Source organism: Carassius carassius, chromosome 31, assembly GCF_963082965.1.
Source record: "Carassius carassius chromosome 31, fCarCar2.1, whole genome shotgun sequence".
NCBI lineage: Eukaryota > Metazoa > Chordata > Actinopteri > Cypriniformes > Cyprinidae > Carassius > Carassius carassius.
In genome coordinates this window covers 13183490-13201757 of record NC_081785.1, presented here as the reverse complement: position 1 = coordinate 13201757, position 18268 = coordinate 13183490, and the positions used below count along the sequence as shown (strand labels likewise).

The window sequence follows — 18268 nt, the reverse complement described above, 5'->3', positions numbered from 1 at the left end:
AGAATTGAGAATGAAGTGAGAGATGTTAACTGTACAGTACTTCTGTCTCCCAGATTATTGTGTCTTGTCTTATTAATTATTGTGTTCTTTTCTTTTTTGTTTGTTTTGCATTACCAGAATGTTTTATTACCTGTTTTGTACTCGCTCTTTTACATGTGTGTGAGAAGAGTATGCTGGTGCAAACAAAGGTTTGTGGAACGAGCTGATTGTCTCTTTTTTTTCTTCTTTTGCCTTCTGTTTCATCCGGGTAGACTCGTACTCTCTGGTAGAAGTGAAATGTTACCATGTGTGTAAAATCTATAAAAGCTTTTGTAAAATAAACTTTTTTTTCCCAGATGTAAATGCCAGCTCTTATTTAAGAAGCCATAGGTGTCATCCGAAAGGCAGTTTTACAAGAAAATAAGGCATCTTACTGCATAACTTTTATCATATTCTGTCCGAGTATAATTTAAATGATGAAAAACAGATGTGGCAGTTCTGTTTGTTTTGGGGACACTTTAAATTCGGCAAGGTTTGTGATGACTCAACTCAGATTCATTCACTTTTCGAGTTTACACACATGAATTTACATGAGAGAGCATCTCTAATTCAGCTCTCTGTTTTGCTGAAAACTAACACGCTGTTTAATTTACAGCAAACAACAGTTGACTGAACTTGAATTGATTGACTCAATTTCATTTTATGAAGTGCACCAAAGAAAGATAAAGCAACTGATGACTTGTTGATTACCCAAGGACACGGGAAACCACAAAGGTAAAAGGTAGAGGTAATGAAAATTTATTCCTCTAAGCTCTCTACAGCGGTGAAAACATTTATTCATTCCTGAACTGATGTTGATGTTTCACCTGAACTGAAAAGAATATGCCTTTAACATTATGAAGTTTCCAGGAAAGGAAATTATTTGTTGTGGCATGATAAGTCAGTTATCTTATTGTTAATAAAAACATTTTTGATAATGAAAAAATAATAATAATAAAATAAAAAACTCAAATTTAATTAATATAAATATTTGTTTACTATTATTATTTAATTCCAAATATATATTAAAAAAATATATTTAATTTTTTAAATGTCCAAAGCTGATTTTAGTTTCAGTTTTTGAAAGTGTATTTAAAAATCTTTAAAATTCTCATATCCCACTGTTGAACATTTTTAATATCAATGTTGATGCATTAACTTAAAATACCCCAATAAAATGAGAACTAAATAAATAAACTGAACAAATAAAAATGAAATCAAATTAACAATGATATGAAAAAATAAAAACCAAATTGACTAAAACTAATTGAACATAAATAGAAATTGGAAATTCAACACTATAATACCCCTCTGGCTTTAGTCCTTCACTTTCACTATCTTCAAGTTAGAACATGACAGGAACAGCACAAACACACCTTTTATATACTGAGTAATTCAGACTTTCGCCTTCCTGCTTGTGTCTTTAACTGACTCATATTCATAGATGCCCTTTAAAGGTCAGAATGAAATAAACCACTGATGATAATCTCAGTGGTGCGGTGCACAAAACAACAAGAAACAACTGTAAACAGAAACCCCTGTGGACATCCACTGCTGTTCCTTAAGGCGGCGGAGTGCAGGGACTCTGAGCTTATACCAGCCTTACACTTCTGCTCTCTCAGCGAGATCCACAATAGTGCCTCATGGGAGAATAGAAAGAGGAATGAATGAGTGGATAAAGCAGCCAGACATCACACGGAAATCAATGAGGCTTCACATTCTCAGAGATGGTCTGATTACCCTGTGGGCTGCCTGTCATGTTTAGGCTTGATGTCCATTGTCCTTTTAGATGCTATCATTAATCTCTCAGTGTTGTCAAGTTCCTCTGAAAGAGCAAAAATAGAGTAAGTAACTCAGAGACTGCCTAACATTTAAATGAAAGTTAAACACTCCATGGTATTGAAATCGGATACAATCTGGTGCATCGGGCGTTGATGAGATTTAGTAAGTTAAATAAGATTCATTTTACAAAGAAATGTCCAAAGCCTTCGAGATTTCTATTCATTTCTGTGCCATTTTTGGTTTTTAGAGAAAATCTGACACCTAGGATTAAAGTTGACATATGATTTGGGATGCTTCCTAGGAGGATATATAATTAACTTGCTGTATTATCAGCAAGCACATTCTCCTTTGTGGATCATTCCAAATGATGCCTTGATAAACGGCTGCTCGGCTTTAAAAGGTGTTGATTTTTCTTTTGTTTTGTGGTAAAACAGCCATAATTAAAAAGACAAGAGCAATGTGGCTTGTCATCTTCTCAATAACTTTGATGAGATCATTTTCTGCTAAACCTCTAGAGTAAACTCTAGGTTTTGGGGGTTTTCCGTAACTAGCACACTGTAGAACCAAGCAATATTGGACAGGAAAGACAAAACTTAAGACCAAATATAATTATATACCACTAAGCAACATCACAATGTCCAAACACCCACCTCCACACACACATATACACTGTTTCTAACAGCACTGCACCCTAGTCGGTGAGAATCCTCTCTGAGCCTTGCTTTCTTAGAATAAAATTGCCTGAGAGATACACCCATGGCATGAAGAATTGTGTGTGCAGTTGTTGTGTGTGTGTGATGCAAGAGGATGTGAGACGGGGCGAGCTGAGATGTCTGGTGATTTTGGTGATGTACTCATGCAAAGCATAAACAGAGCCACATATATTTCTCCTTGAGTGCCTTAGGAACATTGCTGGAAAATTGTGGACATGCTTATGCATCTGTGATGAATATGTTTTCTGTACATTCAGAAATGTTTGCGGTTCTAGCCTTGTCCTGTTAACCTGAAGGGGTTTTTGTGCAAAAGTGTGTTTGTGTGTATAAAACTACATTCTGCAAGGAAAGTAATTATCTGTCAACAACCAATCCAATCAATAGCTCAAAATGCAATGGTCTACTAGTCAGAACTCATCATATAGGTAAGTTAATAGTTATTTGGTTAGACCAAGGGTGTAGGTGAGGTAATATTGTTTTTTTTACTGATTTTAGTTTTTTTAAGTTTACATTTTTAGAAACTTAATATCAGTCATTATTTAAAAATTTTAAATTAAGTGCATCCCTATTGAAAATTGTAATTTGTATAAATCAGCCAAATTATATGGATAAATATCCACATGGAAATCTCAAACTTCCTTGCCAGAGAAAAGCTAGTAAGTGTTGTACTGTATGTGAGTTGTCACTGAATACAATAGCTGAGAAACTGAACTGTGAGAGTGTCTGAATCTCTCAGAAATTCTCTTTTTAAGAAGTCAACTGATTCAAACAAGCTGCTTTCTTCTTTGTGTCATGAGACAGACAAGATAACAAAATGATTTACAACAGCTTTGTATTTTAGGCTCCATGCACACTAACGCATTATCATGACACCTATTCTTGCTCAGTCTGTTAACATTCAAAAAATGATTCCATTTAGATTGATATCAAATTGATATCAAAATGTGCCACTTTTAAGTTTTTCTTGTTAATCACTATGTCACATCAGACAACACTTGCAGGAATATCCTGGGGGGAAAAAATTTATGTAGAAACTATTTTTCCACAGCAATTACTAGCAAATTTGGCAAACATGCAAGACATTAGAATAGTACAAAAAAATGAAATAGTATTTTCATGTTGAATGTAAGCTTTGTTTTATTCACAAGTTTATTCCTTTCCTCGCTTTCATTAAGTATTGTTTTGAGAGCAGAAAGCAAAACAAAAGACCTGCATCATCGATGTAAGTGTGAACAGTGTACATGAACAGCTCACTAAATCAGTTTACTTGAAATTTGTGTCTGCACAAGTGTTTTTATAAAAGGAAATCTAATTATTTCATTTTACAAATGAAACATGGCACAGAAACAGTCACTTCTTATATTGTGTTTAATCAATCTGAGTACTGTAGCTAGAAATATTGGTAGGGATTACATTTACATTTACTTTTAGTCTCGAAAGAGATGAGTTTAAGCTGTCGTTTGAAAATTGTTCAAAGAAAAGAAAAAGTGATTACTCAGTACTCTTTTTTACTTTGGTAGACTTCAACCTTTACCCAAATCTACACCCCATAGATTACACATAAAAATTGGCAAAGAAGTTATTGTGTGGTGATTCAATAGCATAGACATATCTATAGTGCAGACAGCCAGCAAAGATTGAGTGGAACGATTCCAACTTTTCTGTCCAATTCAATCAAAATTCAGCTTAATACAAGCACCTATTCATTCACATACTCGCATACAAGCCCCCTACATGATTAAATCACAATAGGATCTGTCTGTGATTATTATAATGTGTGACAGTATAGGCTACTGTCTTCCACTTCAAAATATCGCAAACAAACTTTGTTGATGCTCAGCAGATTTTCCTATGCAGTATTCAGTATTCGGTAACATAAATGGCAATTTATTCTCAGAATGAGTTGTGTTAAATCGCTCAAGGCTTGGCATTATACACAGCGGTTCTGGGTTTTTGTCACACATCTCTGTTTGATTTATAGACCAGTGTCTCACGCTCAAACACATAGAGCTTTCTTTTCTTTGCAGAGAAAATAAGATCACGTGGAGTTTATGTTATCATTGGATTGATAATGATTCCTTGCAGTGTGACACCTTCCAAAACCAATTTGTGGGTTTCCACTCTTAGGTGGCTCATCATTCTTTAGCAAAACAGCCTGTCCGAGGTGAGTCAGGTTTTCTTGTTGATTCATGTAGCTAGAACTGACTGATCACATAAGAGATCTTAATTAAATGTCCTGCACAAGGTTTGAATGCCTTATACTTTACTTTCGGATAATCTTTAAATAATGTGATAAGCCTTGTATGCATGATCACCTAAGGAATTCTGAGCACTTTAATTGCTGACTTCAACTTATTATATGGCCTACATGTCAGTGTGACAGGAGGTACAGCCATACTGAGCTTTATTATTTTACCTATTGATTTTTATCCGCACAGACATTGAAATTTATACTGTATGGACAAAGTATTGGGACACCTGACCATTACACCAAGGGACTTGGAAGCGGGAACCAGTAAACTTAACATATCCTCTTATTATAATGAACAACATGTAGATGTAAATAAGAGGTGAATTGTGCAGTGTAGAGAGATTAGTTGATTATAATTTTCTGAAACTGCAATAAACTGAAATGATCAAGTCACGGCTTTTCAGTGATAATAAAGGGAGTGCACTTTATATGGTTTCTTGGCTATATATAATCCATTCAGAATTCGAATAAAAGTTTGTTTTTCAGGACCAATATGACGTAGTGATAAAAATAACAATTGACTGGACCAAATATATGTCAAAAATAGATGCTCACCTTCATTAATTTCAGAAGCACTCTAAGGTGATTTGATTCTGGAATAGAGCCTGACTCTTCCGCATCTCCTCCCTGAGACGCAAGACTGGTCTGTAGTGCAGTAGTCACTCATTAACATTCACTTCACTGGCCCTGCCTTGCCCTGCTTCACACCACTATTTATCTATCTATATATACAGATGCATCTCAATAAATTAGAATGTTGTGGAAAAGTTCATTTATTTCAGTAATTCAACTTAAATTGTGTTGAATTAACTGTATTAAATAAATTCAGTGCACACAGACTAAAGTAGTTACTGTACAGTAACTGTCAGTTATATAACAAAAAAGTTATGGAAGTTTAAGTTCAAAATATCAAAATATAAAATATAATAATTTAAATATTTATATTTTATATAAAATATATATATATTACAAAACATGGTTTTTTCTATATATTCAAAACACTTTTAGACCTATTTTCTTCTCAAAAAATACAATGGATGTTATCTTTTGAACATTCTCCATGAAAATGAATAAAGACTTTTACTGGTTTTCCATGATTTCATCTATGCATCACTATGTAAAAGTAAAGGTCATAATGCACTCTCTGACTCTGATGAGTACTCTTCTTGCATATTAATAAATTACAGTTGCGCTTTAAAATATTTAAAAAAAATCAGTCACCAAATGTCAAAACTACAGTCTTTAAGCTTTCCAATGATATATAGCCCACAGGTGGGCCCATGACATTTAACAGATTAAGTCTTTGGTTCTTTTAATTGTGATGAAAAACCCACCAATTCACTATCTCAACGAATTAGGGCTTTCCTCTAAATGTGGAGGAAGCATAGCATTGTCCAAAATGTTTTGGTTTGCTAAAGATTTCTCTTCACTGGAAGTAAGTGGGCTAAGCCCAACCCCTGAAAAATGACCTCACACAATTATCCATCCTCCAGTACAGCCAGGCAGGCAGGTAATCCTCCAGACCCGCCCATCAGACTGTTAAACATAGAAGTGTGATCTGTCATGCCATAGAACACAATTCCTCTACTCCAGAGTTCAGTGCCGGCAACTTCATATAACACGGGACATTGCATTTGTGATGTGAAGCTTGCACACAGCTGCTCAGCCATGGAAAACCATTCATGCGACTTTTACGGACCAGGCATTGGCCGCAACACTCAGTAACCCCGCTCTGTGATGTTACATAGTCTTCTGCTTCATGGCTGATTGGATGCTGTTCCAGACGCTTCCACAAACTGACTTATTGTAAAGGTGGCATCATATGTTGAATTCACTGAGCTCTTCAGAACGACTCATAATGCATCAGTCACTACCTTGTTAATGCAAGTGTTTACAGACAGTATGAGATGTACTGTATAGAGCGACCTTATGGAGGATGATTAGATATTTTTGTCAAATAGCACACTTGCTCAGTTACAGAGAGAAACTATAAGGTAACAAACGTTACTATACACATTCACTTTTCAGCACAGTTAGCTAACCGTGCTGAGAATTCTTGGCCAAGAACTGTTTGTGACGCACCATGAAGTGGAAATTAAACTGCAACCATTCCGTTCTTAGAACCGTTAGAGAAACGGTGGGAAGACGGTTATATATTCATTTGATTGGGCCAATAAGTATTCCAGTTTAAATGATTTAAAACAATATATTTACACAAGTAGCCTATATTATATTTAAATTGCTGTAGTACTATATGTGGTTCATGAACGCATTTTGTCAGGTTAAGTAAACTAATTCAAGTGTTCTCTCATTGCGCGTCTCAGCGGAAAGAGCGCGAACGTTTAATATTCTATTCTTTAATTAGAGCGTTAGAAAGAAAGGCTTTCAAAGAAATTCAAAAAACTTGTTGACATTTAATGACGGACCTCAGAGAACGTAGAAGGACCGCTGCGGCAGGACTTCAGAGACAGAGAAAGAGGGAGGGTGTGTGTGTGTGTGAGAGAGAGAGAGAGAGAGAGAGAGAGAGAGAGAGAGAGAGAGAAAGAAAGAGAGACGGAAGAGAAAGAGATAGAGATATAGAGAGAGGATGAAAGAGAGAGCAGAGAAGACAGCCGCACGAAAGGGGACAGTGTATATTGCGTAGCCTACTCTTTGCTCCGAGCTAACAAAATAAAATAATTATTCTCATGTGCTGATCACATTGATCAAAGCTTTCGTGCTTTTTAAAGTGATACATGCTATAAGTGTGTTCTCATCTAGCTTTGGACTCTCATGTAACAATGCGAGATCTTTAACTATATACACTGAGGCGGAAAAGGCGCAAAACACACAGTAGGCTATGCAAAGCTTAATTGACCGATTTAAAAATAAAAGTTCTTTTGGATACTCGACTTGAAATGGACTTTGAATTGAAGTCTCCCGCGTGATGAAAACCTGCAACTTCAGCTCGGTAAGTTCTTAAAACACCTGAAGATATCTTACTCAGTCTGAATCCTTTATAGTCTACCATGTTTGTTCAAAATGCAGTGTCTCTATATATAGGGATTCATTTCTGAACGTTAAAATCTCAGTCAACATTTATGCGTGTTAAGTCAGTTAAAACGTTAATTTTTATTACGTTCATTTTGTTAAAAAAACTATAATTGAAAGCTTGTTGTTTTGGAGTAAAAGATGAATGTGAATGAATGACGTGAGATTATGTCTGTTTCCTCTCTGTCCAGAACAACCCGGTTTTTTTTTTTTTTTTTTTTTGTGAGATTGTCTAAGAGCTTGTTACCAGGTAGAAACAGGTATCATGTTTCAAAACACGGGTAGCATCTTTAAATGAAATTTTCAGCACAAAATTGCTCTGGTAACATATCATGATTTATATTACAAATTAAAGCAAACCTATGATAAACAGCAGGTAGAAAACATCAGAAAGAGAAACTCATAATGCAACATAAAAAATGTAATGGGTACATTATCTTCTGATAAACACAATTTAAAGTGGTTTGCTGGATTAATTGTGTTTGCAGATTTAATTTTCAGGCAGTTTAAATTGTTCTTAGCATGGTTGATAGTTATAACTTATAACACAGAGTCGGACTATATTTCCTTTCCTGTTTTCTTTCCTTACACCCCCCCATCATATTTTTTAAATAAAGGAAGTCCACTGTGGTATTAATTTACCATCTTGATTACCCTTGCAGTGTGATGCTCAGTCCATCAGGCTGAGTTTTTAAATTGTCTAGCATCAAGCCAGGCATGGATGACCAATGTTAAAGGTCATTGGTATGATCAGCATCAATGTGTGTTTGAGTTGTACAGTTTATCAAGATGTATAAACTTTCACAAGTGGTGTGATAATATATGAAAGGCAGAGCACTAACTGGTCACTGTAACTCACAGAACACAACGTCATTCAATCACTTATACATAATTGCTCTTTTCTCCTCTCTCATTTTTGCCTTTCTCTTACCTCCGTCCTCCTGCTTTGTCACCCTCCCTTGTCTGACTCTCATGCCAACACACAGCACAACTGCAGTGTGAGATGGACAGATACAGTAGCTGGTGTGAAAGGGAAGCATATGTGTTGGCTCTTTGAAAGCTCAGCGTGAATCGTCAGTAGATAGCTGTGACCTCTCTGAGCAAATCCGCTGTCCAAACCTGCCGAATGACCAGACCTGATGTATAAATGTGAGAAATTATTGCATATAGGCATTCTGAAACATGATGCTTTGTAGGCCTGATCCGGTGGGAAATACACAGACAAGTAAGTTTAATTTGGTGACATTTAAAGTATATTTTTACTTTTTTCATTTTCACAATGCTAAGATAATTTTTCTGTTGCAAAGGTTTTGCATGTGGGAGGAATATATTCTTCTCTATTCTTTTGAGATTTACCATGTTTGTTTGTCTTTCAAAATTTCTGCTTTAATTTAGAAATGTTTTTGGATAGAAACTGTTTATCAAACAAACTTTGTTACATGGTTATAGTTTATATTAATTAGTGTTGTCAGTCAACTGAAAATAATTAATTAATTGCATATTTTTTTTCTGAAATTAATTGAAAAGAATCCCACCTAACATTCAAGTTTTTAAATATACTTTTATATTGCAATAATTCCACATTCAATCTTCAAATTAATTTAGAAATAACAATCGACAGTATTTTTTTATATTTGTTTAATTACATATTTTTTATGTCTGAAGGTGAGTATCACTGATACCAAAATTACTGATGTCTCTAGTAAGATTTTTTTTCTCTCCAAAATTTTTAACGATTGACTATATCCATTTAACATCACAGTATAATTGAGAGCTATCAATTTTAACATTTATTAGACTTCTAACATTTATTATAACTTCTAATTGAAGTGAACAGCAATCTTCACATAAACCTATTATAATAAATGGCATGTTTTGCTATATTTTGAAATTAAATATACAGAAATGAATAAAGTTATCAAAAACTAAATTCTAAATTAAATATAGATGAATACTTAAAACTACAAAAGTTATTGATTTCCTCTTTTTTTTCTTTGTTTAACAGATATCACAGCAGCTGTGTTATTAGATGTTTTTTTTTTTTTTGGCTGCTATTATTTTAAGAGCTGCTGCTACTGAACATGACGCGGATCTGACACGCTGACACAACCTCTTACCTTTTCTGACCAACTTCAGCTCTTAAAGTCTTAAAGCTGTTGAGTTGAATCGGTTGTGTTAGATGAGGGAGACAGTGCTGGGCTGCTCCAGGACATGTTCTTAAATGTGACTCATATATAACAAATACTTTCATGCATGCACAGTTTTTAAGGCAGCTTTAATTGCCTTTTTGGTAACTTCATGACTTAACTGACAACATAACACAGATACTGCATGCTCATAGTTTCTTTTGCACTTTAATATGATACAGTGCGTGCCGCATTTGTGTGTGCAATTGTAGAGCACATGCTACGAGCACAGTATAATAGCTAACAGAACAAGAAAACTCATCATCTCAGTTCATTGTTGTTCTACTTAAGCTCCCTCATCACCTATACCTTTTCTGCATTCGTTTGACTAGCACATGGTGCTGAGGTTAAGTTGGAGTGCCTATATGAAAAGTCTCTTGTTTGATGGAATAGTAAAGTGTAACGCCACGCCAGCAGAGGGAGCCTTCACCGGACTATTGACTGTTCACCACTCCCTCTGCTTCTACAGTCATTTCCTGTTTGGGACTATTTAACATGTGCTAGCTTCTCACTTCACTGCGAAGTATTGCCAGTTAACCTGCCTTACCGAGCGTTTTCCTTGTGAGTATTCTGACTGCCTGTTTGATCACGATTCTGCCTGTTATCTCGTTCACATCTCTTGGATTGCCCCTTTGGATATATTGCTTGATTGGACTGATGTTTGTGTTTGACCTGTTCGCCTGCCTACTCGTCTCTTCCTACTGGATAACCCCTGTGTATGTTGAAAGATTGGACTGCCTTTACGGTATTGACACATTGCCTGATAACACGACTCTGATTGTACGATCTTCCTTTAATAAACTCCTGCAAATGGATTCACATTCTGCCTCCGCCTCTTCGTTACAGAATACTTCACCTCAACTGAATCCAGCGGAAGTTTCTAACATGCAAGCGGCGTTCGCTTATCAAAGTGAAGTTTTAAAGGGGTACCAAGATCAGTTGAGTAAACTTCAAGCAGTCAACGAGCACTTGACGAGCTACATTCAGTCGCTTCCAGCAACCACGCCTAGAGTTTCGCACTACCAGATAAATTCGTTGGGTCTGCTGATAAATGTCGAGGCTTTGTTCGTCAAGTAAAGATTTATTTCAACAATCAGGAGGACAAGTTTAATTCTGACGAAAAGAAATGTGCTGTCATGATGTCCTTGTTATCTGGGAAGGCGATTGACTGGGCTGCAGCTGTTTGGGATACTGACATGAGATTCAGACGATCCTTTGACTATTTCCTGCAACAACTTCAAGAAGTGTTTGAATATCCTGCAGGGGGCAAGGATATATCAACTCAACTTCTACAAATGTCGCAAGGGAACAGAACAGCCGCCGAGTACGCCATCTTGTTTTGCACCCTCGCTGCTCAGAGTGGGTGGAATGACGTTTCCCTTAAAGCCGTATTCCAGAGAAGCCTCAACACGGATCTCCAGGCAGAGCTTGTATGTAAAGGAGAAAATTCATAGTTTACTGACTTCGTCACGCTTCCAATTAGGATGGATAATTTGATGAGACAGACTCCGAGCGGAAAGTATATGAAGGAAATACCGCCTGTTACCATGACTGTAAATAAAACTATAACGCCCGAAGAACCCATGCAAGTCAACTATACCAAACTTTCTGAAAGTGAATGTTTTCTTTTGTGAAAATCACTGTTTCTCGTCAGTTCCCCGACCTTGCTGTATCACCAGTGTTGAAAGTCCCTCGAGTACCAAGACTGTAAACATTCCCCCCTGTTATGATGACCTGGCAGAGGTCTTTAGCAAAACTAAGGCAACACCGCTACCACCTCATCGTCCATGGGAATGTAGTATTGATTTACTCCCCAAGAGTCGTGTGTATCCTTTGTCTCGTACAGAATCCCAAGCCATGGAGGATTATATTGAGGAGGCCCTGAGTTCAGGACTCATCCGACCTTCCACTTCTCCGGCTGCAGCAGGGTTCTTCTTTGTGGAGAAAAAGGACGGAGGACTCAGGCCCTGTATTGATTATCGGGGATGAAACGATGTCACGATAAAGTTCCGCTACCCTTTGCCATTGGTCCCTTCAGCTCTGGAACAACTCCGTGAAGCAAGGATTTACACCAAATTGGACCTACGAAGTGTATACAACCTTATTCGCATCAAAGAGGGCGACGAGTGGAAGACTGCCTTCCTCACCACTAGGGGGCACTATGAGTATCAGGTCATACCGTATGTACTTGCCAACGCACCCGCTGTATTCCAGTCCTTTATAACTTAAATTTTCCATGACTTGCTGAACCAGTATGTAATTGCCTACATTGATGACATTCTCATCTACTCCAAGTCTGAAGCAGAACACGTTGACCATGTCAAGACCGTCCTCACTTGGCTTCTGAAGAATCACCTGTACATCAAAGCAGAGAAATGTGAGTTTCACGTCAAGCAGACATCATTCCTTGGTTATCACATTAGTCATCAGGGTGTTAAGATGGACGAAGCCACGGTCAAGGCAGTAACGGAATGGCCCCAACCTTCCTCTATCAAGGAACTTCAGAGATTCCTGGGATTTGCTAACTTTTACAGAAGGTTCATTAGAAATTACAGCATGGTTGCAGCACCACTGACATCACTCCTCAAGGGTAAACCTTCCAAACTTCGGTGGAGTGAGGATGCTACCCATTCAACCTCTTAAAAGATAAATTGACCACGGCTCCTATCCTCAAGCACCCTGACCCCAACTTACCATTAATCTTGGATGTAGATGCCTCGGACTCAGGCATTGGAGCCGTACTCTCCCAGCTCCATGGACAACCGGGTAAACTGTACCCTTGTGCATTCTTTTCCATAAAGTTAACAGCAGCTGAACAAAACTATGATGTGGGGAATAAGGAACTCCTGTCTATGCAAGCAGCAATAGAGCAATGGAGGCACTGTCTCGAGGGAGCAGTCCACCCCTTCCAGGTGATTACAGATCAAAAAAACCTAGAGTACATTAAAAGTGCCAAACGACTCAACCCTCGCCAAGCTCGATGGTCCCTCTTCTTCACACGCTTCCAATTCTCCGTAACTTATCCCCCAGGAATAAAAAACAGTAAGGCAGATGCTCTGTCCAGGCAGTATGATCTCCTCATGGACAACAAAACCCCCGAATACATTCTCCCTCCATCAGTAATCATTGCCCCAATTACTTGGGATATTATGGAGGAGATCCAAGGGGAACAGATCCAAGAACCGGCTCCTACCAATTGCCCTCCTAACCTCCATTACATTCCACAAAGTCTGCGCCCCAGAGTCATTCAGTGGGTCCACTCCTCAGTCAGCTCTGAACTCCTGCAACCTCTGCCCATTCCACAACGTCCCTGGTCTCATCTCTCAATAGACTTTGTTACTGACTTACCGCTGTCCCATGGTTTTATGGCAATCCTTGTAATTATTGACAGATTCTCCAAGTCCTGCTGGTTAGTCCCCTTGAAAGGACTCCCCACCGCCATGGAGACGGCACAGGCTATGTTCCACCACGTGTTCAGGAACTATGGAATCCCAGAGGATATAGTCAGTGACAGAGTTACCCAGTTTACATCCCAAGTATGGAGAGCATTCTGCAAACAGCTGGATATCAACGTCAGTCTCACTTCTGGTTATAATCCCCAAGCCAATGGTCAGGTGGAACGCTTGAATCAGGAACTAGGCATATACCTACGGTCCTATTGCAGCCCTCTATGTTCCCGAGCTGTCAGAGTACAGGAACTTCAGGCTAACAAGTGACGTCGACCACATCCATCCTACCAACCAGGACAACGGGTCTGGCTCTCAACACGGGATCTCAAGTTGTGGCTACCAAGCAGGAAGCTCAGCCCAAGGTACGTTGGCCCTTTCAAAATTCTAAGAAGAATTAATGAAGTCACGTACCAATTAGAGCTTCCTGCTAATTACCGTATCTCTCCCTCCTTCCATGTATCACTGCTGAAACTGGTCCACACGGATGCTGACCCCAATCATGAGGCTCAAGAGCCACCACCGCCACTGGACATTGATGGAGCACCGGCCAACACGGTCAAGGAATTACTGGACTCAAGAAGGAGAGGGGGTCAGCGATACTTTTTTTCCAATACTTTGTGGACTGGGAGGGCTATGGACCTGAGGATAGGTCATGGGTATCCGCCAGCAACATTCTGGATCCGTCTCTCACGGAGGACTTCCATTGAGCCAGACCCGATCGACCAGCGCCACGACCATGGGGATGTCCGCGCCGAGTGCCAGGAGGCACTCCTAGGGAGGGGGATTCTGTAACGCTACGCCAGCAGAGGGAGCCTTCACCGGAGTATTGACTGTTCACCACTCCCTCTGCTTCTACAGTCATTTCCTGTTTGGGACTATTTAACATATGCTAGCATGTCACTTCACTGCAAAGTATTGCCAGTTAACCTGCCTTACTGAGCGTTTTCCTTGTGAGTATTCTGACTGCCTGCTTGATCACGATTCTGCCTGTTATCTCGTTCACATCTCTTGGATTGCCCCTTTCGATATATTGCTTGATTGGACTGTTTGTGTTTGACCTGTTCGCCTGCCAACTCGTCTCTGCCTACTGGATAACCCCTGTGTATGTTGAAAGATCGGACTGCCCTTACGGTATTGACACATTGCCTGATAACACGACTCTGATTGTACGATCTTCCTTTAATAAACTCCTGCAAATGGATTCACATTCTGCCTCAGCCTCTTCGTTACATAAAGATGTTCTGTGTCTAAATAAACAATTCTTGTTAAGAAAAAAGAGACCGAAGCAGCAATCATATTAAATATTTTTAAGGCGTTAAATTGAGAAATTATTGTCTGCATTAACATGCTAAGTTTGACAGCACTAATATTAAAACATCATTTAGTTTATGCATTAAGCCATTTTTTCCTTTGCATGCCTTTGCTCTCCATATTCAAAGTGATTTTAGGTTTAACAGTCCTTGTAGTGACATTTGGTTTTCAAAGTGAGGATAAAACCTGACCCCTCCACACATATGTTCCATATAGGTATTCTTTAAGAATAGCTATATGAAATCAATGAAAGATATAAATTGAGATTAAATGTAGAAAGCAGAGAAATACTGGAGAAGGGAGGAGAGAGCCTGGCCTTTTTTTTTTACACACAAGTGTAGCTGTGTCCCAAATGATGCAATATACACTATGCACTCATACACTATGTACTTATGCACCGTATACTCAACCATGTAGTGTATGAATTATATAAGGTTATTTTGTCATTCATAATCAGAGTCTGATAGCCCCTGCCTATTTGTTAGGTAATTAAAGCTGTGACAGTTGAGTGCATGAAGTGTCCAACATTCCACACTTTTTTTTTTTCCACAATTTTTTTCGGTTATTAAGTGCATCATCCGGGTGTTTAAAGTGCACTTTTTCTTTTTGCAATTTTCAGTGTGAACACACTACTCACACAATTTATACTACAAAATGTTGTAGAATAGTGCATAAGTACGTGATTTGGGACGCACCTTGTGTCTTTCAGTATCTGCTCACAAACGGTGGAATGTTGCATTTGTGTAACCATGGCAACATTTCTGGAGAATCAAATCAATTCATGGCAGGTAGATGGGGATTTTATATACACAGTTTAATTTCATAATTATTATGGTTTATAGTTTTTTTTTTTTCATTTCATAATTATATTTTTGGGGTTTTGTAGTAAGCATAATTTCTGTAAATTTAAGATAATATATTTATAATATATTTTACCATTTGTTTTGGTGATTCATAAAATACAGTACAGCTTAATCAAGTCTAGTATAATTTTTTTCTTTAAAACAGTTTTTCATTTGCTATAAGATATAATGTTGAATGTCTAAGTGGATGTTTATTAATGTATTAATGCATTAAGAAAAAAAGGATGGGCTAAATGGACTTCAGAGCTTCAGGACTTCATGGCCTTTTTGTTAGCTGTCAGTGTGTGACAATGTATGTCATTTTGTTTCCAATTACATGTTCGTAAGATTACGAAATTGACTTGGCATGAAGAAGGTATTGGGATATTCATCTGTCGCCAGTCCCACACTGAACCCAATGATTCTTTGATTTCATATAGAGGGGTTGAGCTTGTCTTCATCCTGTAAATTAGCAAAAGACACTGTCAGCAATACAGATTCAGAGGATGCATATATGACTGTATATGTATTTATCTGTATTTGTGTTTAGGAGAGCATTTCATCTTATTTATTCCATTTAGACAGGGATAACATTTACATTTAGTCATTTAGCAGATGCTTTTATCCAAAGCAACTTACAAATGAGCACAATGGAAGCAATCAAAATCAACAAAAGAGCAATGATATACAAGTGCTATAACAAGTCTCAGTTAGCTTAACGCAGTACACATAGCAAGGGCTTTTTAAATAATTTAATAAATAAAAAGAAAACAGATATAATAGAAAAAGAAAAGAGCAAGCTAATGTTAGAGTTCTTTTTTGCTTTTGTTAATTGTATAATAAATGAAAAGAAAACAGGTAGAATACAAAAAGATTAGAAAGCTAGTTGTGGGGGCGTGGTTATGACTTCGAGCTGAGTGCACGTCTTTTTGTGAGCTCCTGGCATTATTCGCTAAAATCCTTTACATTATCCGTCTTTTTGTTTATACAAGTTTAATTCATCTCACTAACTCTCTAAGGGGAGCTAAGAATCGAAATGCCGTCGAAGAAATCGAAAATAAAGCACAAATCGGACTCTTCGCCACTGAGGGAACAAGATGACGAGTGGGATGCTAGGAGTGTGGCTAGCTCAACAGGTAACGCTTGCAGCGCTCCCCTAACTGAGGAAATCTGTACCAACACTGGCCAGAATTTAGATGTGATTCAAAAGTTGGACATGATGAGAAGTGACTTTGCTACAAAAATTGATGGCGTTCTTAACGCTATTCATGATGTTAAAAAGGATGTAAGGGACTTCTCGGGGCGCATGGATATGGCCGAAGAACGTATTAGCAACGTGGAAGATACAGTTAATACGGAGAGAGGCAAGATGGAGGAGGTAGTTAAGCGTCTGGCGTTTCTTTCTCACAAGCTAGATGACCTTGAAAACCGCTCTCGGAGATCGAACCTAAGACTGGTTAATCTTCCTGAAAAAGTGGAAAATCCTGATGCGGTCGCCTTCTTGGAGAGATGGCTACCTGAGGTGTTGGGCCCAGAGTCCTTCTCCACTCCGCCGGTCATCGAGAGAGCACACAGATTACCGGGTCGTTCACAACCCGGTCGATCATCTCTTCCAAGAGTGCTTATAGTGAAGTTTTTGAATTTTCAAGATAAAGTCAGAGTGATACGAGCCGCCAGGATTAAAGGCAAGATCATGTTTGGAGATATCGAGGTCAGATTCTTCCCTGATTTGTCCGCGGAGCTTCATCGTCAAAGGCGGCGTTTTGACGGGGTTAAACAACGGCTGAGATCCCTGAGCCTCAATTATGGAATTGTCTACCCAGCCAAGCTGCGCCTGACAATTGATGGGCAGACCCGTGAATTCGAGGACCCGGTTGATGCTGAAAAGTTTATACAAGGAATACAAAGTTCAGGTGAAGCGGAGAAAACCTAAAATGTCTCTTGACAGATTTTGAGTCCTAGCAAGAAGTGACTGAGATTTATATACTTAAATTTTAGTGCAAGAATTCAGCTGGGTAGGCGGATCTCACTTTTATTACTAGTGCATTTCTAGTATGTGGTTGAGGCGTCACTGATGTTTTGATTTTATTTTTTATTTATTTGATCCCCCATTTAATTGTTTTGGTGTGTTCCTAACGACGCCATATTATGGGGGACTCTTATGTATCTGAAGAGATCGCTAACCTATTTACTAATTTATTATTTATATATTTATATTTTTTGAGTAAAAAGACGCACGAAAAGCCAGGGGATTCACATATTTTTGATTGTTTTATGGTTTCTTTTATTATTATTTTTTATATAAGCACTTGGTTTGGTTTAACCGTTCCCTTGTTTACATTGGAACGGTGCGGGTACATAACTATATCCCAAGGTGATAAAAGAGGGAGGGGGGGTTGTCAGGCTGTTCAGTTCGGGATAACAGCTAAGGGGGGGTGTTCAGGGCAGTCTGTTGCGCTGTTAATTTGTTTTAATGTTTTGTATACTACCTCCTTATTCTGGATTATCTTTTTGTTAACTTACACATCGAGTGACTATTTCCTATATAGACTACTGTTATGCGGAATAATTTTCTTAAGGTGAAATAAAAATGTTCCAGATAGAGAAGCTTAAATTTACTTCTTGGAATGTAAGGGGTATGATTAAAACAGTTAAACTTAAGCAAGTAATGACGAGGATTAAGCAG

The 18268-nt window shown here is 38.1% G+C and overlaps 1 protein-coding gene across 2 annotated transcripts in view; it reads left to right on the top strand.

Annotated features, from left to right (window-relative positions):
• The first annotated feature begins 7365 nt into the window (after nt 1–7365).
• LOC132111587 (5-hydroxytryptamine receptor 1D-like) overlaps nt 7366–18268 on the top strand; it is a 37612-nt gene continuing 26709 nt past the window's right edge. For both annotated transcript variants that reach the window (XM_059519022.1, XM_059519024.1), the window contains exon 1: nt 7366–7714. The gene's annotated coding sequence lies outside the window, so the exon portion shown is untranslated. The remainder of the gene's footprint in view (nt 7715–18268) is intronic.